Source organism: Electrophorus electricus, chromosome 2 (assembly GCF_013358815.1).
Source record: "Electrophorus electricus isolate fEleEle1 chromosome 2, fEleEle1.pri, whole genome shotgun sequence".
Taxonomy (NCBI): domain Eukaryota; kingdom Metazoa; phylum Chordata; class Actinopteri; order Gymnotiformes; family Gymnotidae; genus Electrophorus; species Electrophorus electricus.
Genome location: NC_049536.1, coordinates 6,958,432 through 6,967,423, shown reverse-complemented (window position 1 = coordinate 6,967,423; position 8,992 = coordinate 6,958,432). Strand labels below are relative to the sequence as shown.

Below are 8,992 nucleotides of genomic sequence, written 5' to 3'. Positions count from 1 at the left end.
CACAGTGACCTATTAAATATATGTTGCGGTTTATTTGGGAAAACGCTCATTATGCATAATTACCAACTTTTCATGAAAGGTTAATCTAAAAAAAACACGGCGTGGCTAATAAATGCGCAAACATGTTCTCCTCACTAACGGTAAGGTTGCTCACGTCCATCATGAAACAAGTTAGCCGGCGAACTTTTCTCCGAAAGCTTGTGATTCGTCAAGGATTCGATTTGTGTCTCCCACATAGGGAGGAACTTGTCATAGAGATAATAAAGGTAGAGGTAATAAAGCCCACCCCTTTAGGTATGATTGAAGATATGATTGGTCAATTTTATTGTAATTTGAAATTAGTCTCTTCTTGAATTGCTATTGGCCGGTCCTCTGTAAATTTATAGCTGGACCACCAATCGCTGACTTCTTTCCAGCAAACGCTGAAACAGCAAGATTCTGATAGGGAGATAAAAGGCGACCTTCATTTAACCCTTCACATTCCCACAAAAACTGAATAGGCAGGTTTGGAGGATTTGTTGCTTATATTTGTGTTTGTTTAGATGTCAAATTATGAATAGATAAACTAAAAATAGAACTGATGAATTTTTTTACATATTATTTTTAGAATATATTTGAGGGTTTAGAAGGCCATGATGGTTCCCCAATGCCATAAAGCAAACACATATTTCACGTATTAAACACAAGACTGAAGGTAAAAAAACAGTAAAGAACATAAGTGCATTTACTGATTTTGAAAGTGTATCAAGAAAAAGAGTCAGATGTCAGAGGCATTATCAATGGCAAAGGATCTAGAAACAAGTATTAAATGTGACAATTTCACATGCCATGGAATTAAATAAAACTTTCTGCACTTCAACTTCATTGTGATTGTTTCATCACATGCCCAATGAGCCACAGTAAAAAAACCAAAAACAACAAAAGTTTAATTGTCTAGTTACTTATGGACGATGCTGTATGGAGTTAAACAGATTCCTGCCTTTGCCAGATGGAACACAGGCCACATTGTTCAATATGTGCTCTTATCTATGACCAGTGAGTATGTGTAACAGTGAATGATCTGTTTATGGTGAATACAGTTTTATTTCTCCAACTTGAGGGTTGATGGAAGCTTGTTGGGGTGGATAGGGGAATAATTCTCAACAGATTTATATTTTAGTTTTAAGTATGTGCTTACTTGGCACATTTATAAGAAAAACAGTTTTCTCTCCCTCTTTGAGTGAGGGAAAAACAACTGTGACAGGTATTCCTGTGTGAGTATGATGGTTCTTGAGTCCCTCTCATTAGCCAAAATGTTTGTGTCCTGGTAGTTAAGATAAACAGAACACATTTGCATAATTGCTACTTTCACATTACTAGAGACATAAGCCATGCTTTCACAGTTGTATAAATAAGTATGGATACCGAATGAAGCTCTTGTGTCTGTAGTAAGCACATTTTGCAGGTGCAATATCCATTATTATCATTCACTCTAAACTGGAAGTTTAAGTATGAAGATGAATTATGCCTAGGACTGGCGTGGCTTGGTGAGATTGCAGAACCTCACCCCAGTAAATCTGTTGTGTATATCTATATCTATATCTATATCTATGTGTGTGTGTGTGTGTGTGTGTGTGTGTGTGTGTGTGTGTGTGTGTGTGTGTGTGTGTGTGCGTGTTTGCAGCAACAGGTATGAAGTGCCATGTCATCCAAGTATATAAATCCCACCACAGTATGTAAAATTCCACTATTCCAAACCATCACTTTGTTTTCTTAATTTGTTTAGAATGAAATTTTCTTCCATTTTGCACAATTGCAGAAGGCTTTATACCAATTCATTCTGGAGCTTTCTCATTCATTCATGCCAACTGTTCATAGGGCATTTTTGCTGGGCCCATTTGGCAGCTCAGTTAGAATGTGACTGGGAGGAGCTAATGTAATCAAAACACAAAGGGCCACAAATGTTGGCCTGTATGCAGTTAAATTTTAGGAAGTTCAACAGAGTTGGTTAAAAATTCATATGCATTTAACCATGGATGATACAATTAACACAAACAAATATTTACAATCTGAATATTTTAGAAGAATATTCTGATAAAATATATGAACACTGAAGGGGGCAGTGAATGTAAATTTACTACTAAGCCTTCTGATTGTCTACTGGTCCACTAAAAAACAACATTAGTTGTAGTCTAGAGAGGTAAGTAATTTATTACAAGTCATTACAAGTATCACTGCAATGGCAATTAATTCATTCTTAGGAAGTTTATTAATGGAACTGTATTTCAAAGAAGATTCAACGATTTGATGTTCAGATGCAGTGTCCTCTTTCTGTTTTTTTGAACAGTCCAACTTATCTTTCAGTCTGGTAGGATAAAGCAAGAAACTGCAATTCCACAGCTTCAAGATTTTGTTGGTTAAACAGTTGAACAGTTAGTATGATGATTTTATTTATTGATTTGGTTAATTAAAGGTCATGACTCTAGTTTTTTTTTTTTTTAACTAGGTGTTGTACTTCAAAACTGAGAAGAATTACCTGGCACGTAATTGGTGGTATGGAAATAGGAGTCCTTAAGGGAGGATGAACACAAAAAAATATGGACAGTGTGTTAACCTAAGATAATATTAAGATCATATCAAGCACACAGCCTAAAATCCATGTTGTTGTGCTTTTTCTGTGGTGCATGAGTGAGAGAGAGAGAGAGAGAGAGAGAGAGAGAAAGTGAGGGAGTTAGTGAGATAGAGAGAGAAACACAGAGAGAGGTCCAGTTAATGAGGACTGGAATATTGACAAGTTCAGTCTGTCCTGAGAAGCTTTCAGTATCTGTCTTCCCAAGCAGCATCAGTTCCCATTCATTCATTGTGATCAGTGGAAGCCAACTAAGAACACTGCTTTCACATATGGGCCTACAGAAAAATCCATTCATATTTTATATGCTATGCACTGCATACTGTGAATTCTGAAAGTAGCAAATTATTCATTTGACTCTTGAGTATCATAAAATGTATCCTCTGTACACACAAATACACACTTTGAATCTACTTTAATAAATGTAACAGTTACAAAGTCTAAGTTTAAGCTTCTTCTTGATTTTTTTTTTTCAGAAAAAAGATACATTTTTTGTGGCATCCTGAAGGCACACACAGAAAAAACATGCTAGACAGGGACTGTCTAGAAAGCTAATAAGATATGATTCACTTTTATCCAAAGCAACTTACAATTATGACTGAGCACAACTTGAGCAACTGAGGGTTAAGGGCCTTGCTCAGTGGCCTAGCAGTGATAGCTTGAACCAGCTACGTTCTAATTACAAGTCAAGTACCTTAACCACTGAGCTACCACTGCCCCTTGGAATCTCTGCCAGTGGTATATTATACCTTTATGCTGTCACAGACAACAGCTTGTTTTACCACAAAGTACTGAAGTGATAAGGTATTTGGCTACTGCGTTTTATGTCTGTTTATACAACAAATGATGCTTAATGTATTGCCATATTACTGAAAGAAACCATAATTTTAATGTACATATTTGTGGTATGAACAGTCAAACAGAGCCGAAATATACCACACATTTCTTTTAGTCAGCAAATTTGAAAAACAAAAATGCAAAATACTGACAAGATAAATTGTTCTTATCACTTTTTTGTTTACATGACTTTATAGTCATACATACATTACAGTAAGAAACTATTTTCCATGCAGAGGTAAACCCCAAGCCAAAAAAAAAAAAGAAGTTTAAATTGAGTCCCTTCTCTGAAAACTGTCCAAGATAATGGACATACAGAAAAATGTTTCCACAGTAAAAGTGAATGTTTCCACAGTAAAATGTTTCCACAGTAAAAGTCAGGCATGATAGAAACCTACTGTATGAGAAGCATAAATTCTTTCTGGATTTAATTAAGATGTCCTCAAAAAAATAAATAAACACTTATAACACAACTTCACATATAACACAACTTCAAATAAGTGGTTTTGGCAGTAGACATTATTTTGGGGAGGTGTCTTTGTGTTTGGGCACTAGGCATTGTTGTGGTTTGAGGAGAGCCAGGGGGACTTCACCATGGTGCTGTCTGTGTGCAGTTCTTCCAGACATCTCATTCATTAGAACAAAGACAGCACAAAAACTCTGCAGTGTTTTTGGAATGGTGTGTTAATATTAATGTAAAACAAATGTATTTTTCCCAATACATTTCCCTTACAGTTTTGTGACCAGATCAAAGAAGAAAACAGATTAGTATAAAAAAGAGAAATGATTCTCAGAAGGTAATAATTGCAGTCATTTGCAGTTAGAGAAGCAAACTTTAAAAATGACATTAACAATTATGTTAGTTAATTATGTTAGAAGAATTAAAATATGAAAAGGGTTTTTATTTCTTTACTCTGTGGTCCTTAGGAACTTCTTTCCATAATTGCAAAGTCACAGGTTACGCTAAAGAACTAAGATTAAATATTAGAGATTCTAATACCCATACTTCTACTATATTCCAACACTTTAACTCTTGAGTGAGGAATGCTCCCATTTTGGGTTATCTTAACTTATTTATTTATGAAGCTTCAAGAAAGGAGCTTTCCCTCTGAAGCTTTTAAGAATAAGTATGTGTATTTTAGGAGTGTTAGATATTTCGTCTCCATGTAATTTATTTAGAATTAAATTTATTTATATTACAAATGCAATGCCAAATTAGATTAAAAATGCAATGCCACAATTTCGTTATTGTTACATTGTGAAACCATAGCAGAATAGACATTAAGAATGCTTCCATTATCATCATCATTGCTACTTTGTAGATGGAGGAAATTTCAACAGACATTTCAATACTATATATTTAAGGTCAGGGTTTCACTCACATTTTGGGAAATTACTTCAAATTTAATCTTATAGGAGACTTATAGTTAGGAAATACAAAGAGTGATAAATGCTGTGATCATGCAAGAAGCTAAATACAATATGCACCACAAACCTATATATGAAAACTACATGAAAGAGTATGGCTAAATGTAATATATCTGTGGTACCATTCATAGAGCACAAAGAGGCATTGTTCTGTGGATTCTGGAGCAGCACTGTTCAATGACCCATTCTATCCACCACTTCCTTTGATTGTCCCTGCCAAGTGACCTCCAAAATGTGGTCCATCTTCACAAATGAGATGTGATTTCCCTAATATTTCTCTTTTGATTTCCTTTCTTTTTGTTGAAAGTAGAGTGGTTGATCCATGTTGATGTAGGGGTGATTGATGGCAAGGATTGGAGTGCTGACAGTGATGGTGTGGGGATTCATTATCATCCAGGGTATCTGGCTAAAGCAGGCACACACGCCTCTGTTGCTGCATTGGCTATTTGTGGTGGTGCCCCCACGAAAGCTTGCCATCTACAAGTTGAGGAGTAATACAAATACACAGGTCCTCAAAAAAAAGAAAGAAAAAGATTTTTTAAAGCCATGTTCAAACAACCTTTTGACTGTTTTGAAAGGTGGACCTGGACAATGTCTTTGACATTGTTGCTAACCACAATGAGACACTGAGCAGCCCAAATGTCACTACAGCCACCTGGGCTATTACCCTTACTATATCACAGAGCAAGAGTCTCAGCAAGCACCTCAGCCAAGCTTGAGTCAACACTGACAAGCTCATTTCATTAAAATACTTCCACAGACTTGGCATCATTGATAAGGAAAGCAGGCATTCCTGTAACTGGGGCTCCAAGGGCATCTACCAGAAGAAGTACACAGAACTAATAAGAAAGGCCCAGCCAGGCTGGCCCCAGAGTTATGTGGAGACCAAAGCCAAGGAGAACTTCGAAAGGACTGGACAGGCTTTCATGAATTCAATTCTATTGCCCACGGAGTGCTGCCCGTCACATAGCCTCTGGGGCTTTTATCTATTTCCAGCCTGTTACAACTATGGCTACAAGCAGCACACATTTCATTACACAGGAGAGTGCCCCAGTGTAGAGCATGTGCATAATTATCATCTCCTGGGGTTTCAAAGGAAAGCACAACACTCACTACAACTTGACTATGAGCTGAAGTCTTCACCCAACACTGCTATGTTTGTTTACTATCGTGTCATGGAGGCCATGGGAATTGCTTCAATCACTCAGAACAACTATACTCTGCCTGTGTTTGTGTATGCAATACCATTCTCTGCCTATACCTTTACTGTGCTGTCTGAGGTGAGGGTGCAGTGGAATGTCCAGATAAGATTTACCATAAATGACCTGTGTAGAGCTGACATTTTACTATATTTTATCTATAATTATCTTTATTGGTATCAAACAAAAATATTTTTTTAGTGACAAGTTATGTTTTCATATTTTAGATGTCAAGAATAAAAATATTTGTAACCTTGCAGCACATGAAACCTGTCAAATTCATTTATTCTTTTAGTTACTGGAGTACTTGATTGACAAGCCTCTTTAGAACTGCTCCACGCTGAAACATCTTGAATGCCATAGATATAGTGAAATACTTATCTAACAAGTGATTATGGATAGAATGTTGCATATTGGTGTAATGGTGAGCAGTAAGGAGGTGGACGCATATTCGGAGAAGAGCAAGATTTATTAAGGGCAAATCCAGAGTCATAGTCATAGTCCAGGGTCATAGAGCCAACACAGAGATCACGAGAATACATGACAAAACAAAAACACACAAAGGCAAAGAAGGTAATCGGGCTATAACAAAAGATACTAGGAAAACTCGAGACTAGGATACACAGAGCACGAAGCAACATTCAAATAAACACAAAAGCACAAACTCAAAGAAACAATAAACAGCTAAGACACAGGGCACACGACAGGGTTTAAATACATGAACTTAACAAGGTAGCAATGAGGGACAGGTGTAAGCAATCAAATGAGGGGCGGAGAAAAACGAAACTATGGCATGGAACTAAAATACACGAGACAGGGAAAACATGGAACACGGAAGCTGTGAGGGACTGATTTTGACAGTTGGGGTGTGGGGGAGGGGGCGTTTGAACAGAAATAATTTTAGCTGATTGGCCTAACCACGGTTATACAAAGGGGGGACATCAAGTTAAAAATGACAAGAAATATTACTCATTACAGAATTGCCCAATGTTTGAGAGCATAAGAAATTAAAACTAATGCAGTAAAGAATTTTTTAAAATAATCTACAAAAGAAATGCAGTAGAAAATGAAATCAGAAGGTTTCGTTCAGAGGTTCGTTCAAATTATGTTTGTGACTACATTTACTGTACTAAAAGTTGTACAGTGTAGTGACATCAAAATGACTGCGCCATGCTCTCTACAGAGTGCAGCAATCAGAGTGGTAGAAGTAGTTCCATGAGGTTTGTTTGAATATTCCTGATCTCAGATATCTAATATAATGCATATGGAACATATTTCAGTAGTCTTACCTCGCATGTCACCAACATTGATTTGGAATGAACCTCGCATCAGTGTTGTCAGTGCCTTTCTGAGCATGTCTCTGTTTATTAATCTGGATATTGTCACTGGTGATGCTTTGATATTAAAAACATGTGGAATTCTAAAGTAGAAGGAAACTACATTGATCATTATCAGTTATTAGCAGCATTTTTAATCATTATCAATATAAAGTTGGATTTGCAATCACCAAATACTAGTGGCTGCAATCACTCTTGGTGTATCTTTATCTAGGTGGCTTTTGTGAGCAGTTTAGCTAGGAGAATACTGTTCTGTAGAAAACTGAGCAAAAACAATATGTAGGCCATTTGCTGTACTTTGAAACTAGCAGTCATCCACCACCTTGCTGCACAGTAGTACACTTCTCTGTGTGCTATTGCTCTTCAGCAATTGAAGATTTATGTGACAGTCATGTGGTACATACAAGGGATACATACTGATTATGTGGCTTCACATCATTTCCTGTTTACAGAATGTGTAAGGGTCAGAATACATTTACTGATGGTTTGGTTTAAACATTTCTATGTGATTTCCCACTGAAAGAAATAACAGTATACTGAATAATTATATATCTTAATCCTAAAACACATATTAAAGAAAGAGGATGATTCCTTTTGAAAGCTGTTTTGAATCTTGGTATATGTTTCTGCACCATGTAATAGGTAATCCTAATATAGTAAACAACAGTACCCTAACGACTCATATTACATCTGATTATTCAATTCAGTCCATTTAAACTGACTTATGTCTTTGCAGAAAAACTGCCTGACATTGAAGAAATACATCGATAGACCACTAGGGCATTATGTCAACAGTGTGTTCTCAGCAGCTAAGCTGTGCAGCAAAACCCTGTACAAGCAGAATGGCAAACATGCGCAAAAGCCTGGACTTTCGGAGCATACCCGCACCCGAACCCCAGCTCCTTTGGCATCCACGTCAGGCAGGGGTGTGTAGGCCATGCTTCCAAATGAGTGGCTGTCTCAGTGACAGCAACATGCTAGACATGAAGCACAAGTTCACCTGCCAGTGCTACCAGGGCTGGGAAGGCATCTGCTGCAGGTGCCACGGCAGGCACAGCAAAATGCTCTCTCTTCTGAGCCCTTTGTTCTCCTGCCTCCCCATCATTGTGTTTCTTGGATGACTGCAATCCATAAGTCATCTTTGTCCTGCTGTAATGAACTGCACTGTGAATATTCTGTGTCAGTAGTCACTTTACACAGGAAACTATAATACAAAGTATCACATTATTTTGCCTTTTCAAATTGACAAATGTAACATTTGTCCATGAAGTTTGTGGCAGTGTATGTCTCTGTAATGGAGCTTCAATAGTTGCCATGGTGCCATGCACCCATGGCCAACTATGCAGAGATGCCTCCAGAACACAGGATTTGTACACAACTTATCATTTTACATTTAATAAATAAGTTAAACAAGATTTCTGATCATTTTCATTGCTTGTTAAAAATACAAACAGCTGCAAACATGCTTCTTCCAAATATTACACTTCAGCTTAGGCTACATGGCCTGTTTCCATGGAATCATGCAGCACATTTTCAGGAATCAATCTGATACATTAAACATGTCCAACTACATCTTGTTATCA

At 37.1% G+C, this 8,992-nt stretch overlaps 1 pseudogene; it reads left to right on the top strand.

The window, feature by feature from the left end:
• The first annotated feature begins 5,216 nt into the window (after window positions 1-5,216).
• LOC113582173 lies at window positions 5,217-8,530 on the top strand (annotated as a pseudogene).
• Window positions 8,531-8,992: the final 462 nt, after the last annotated feature.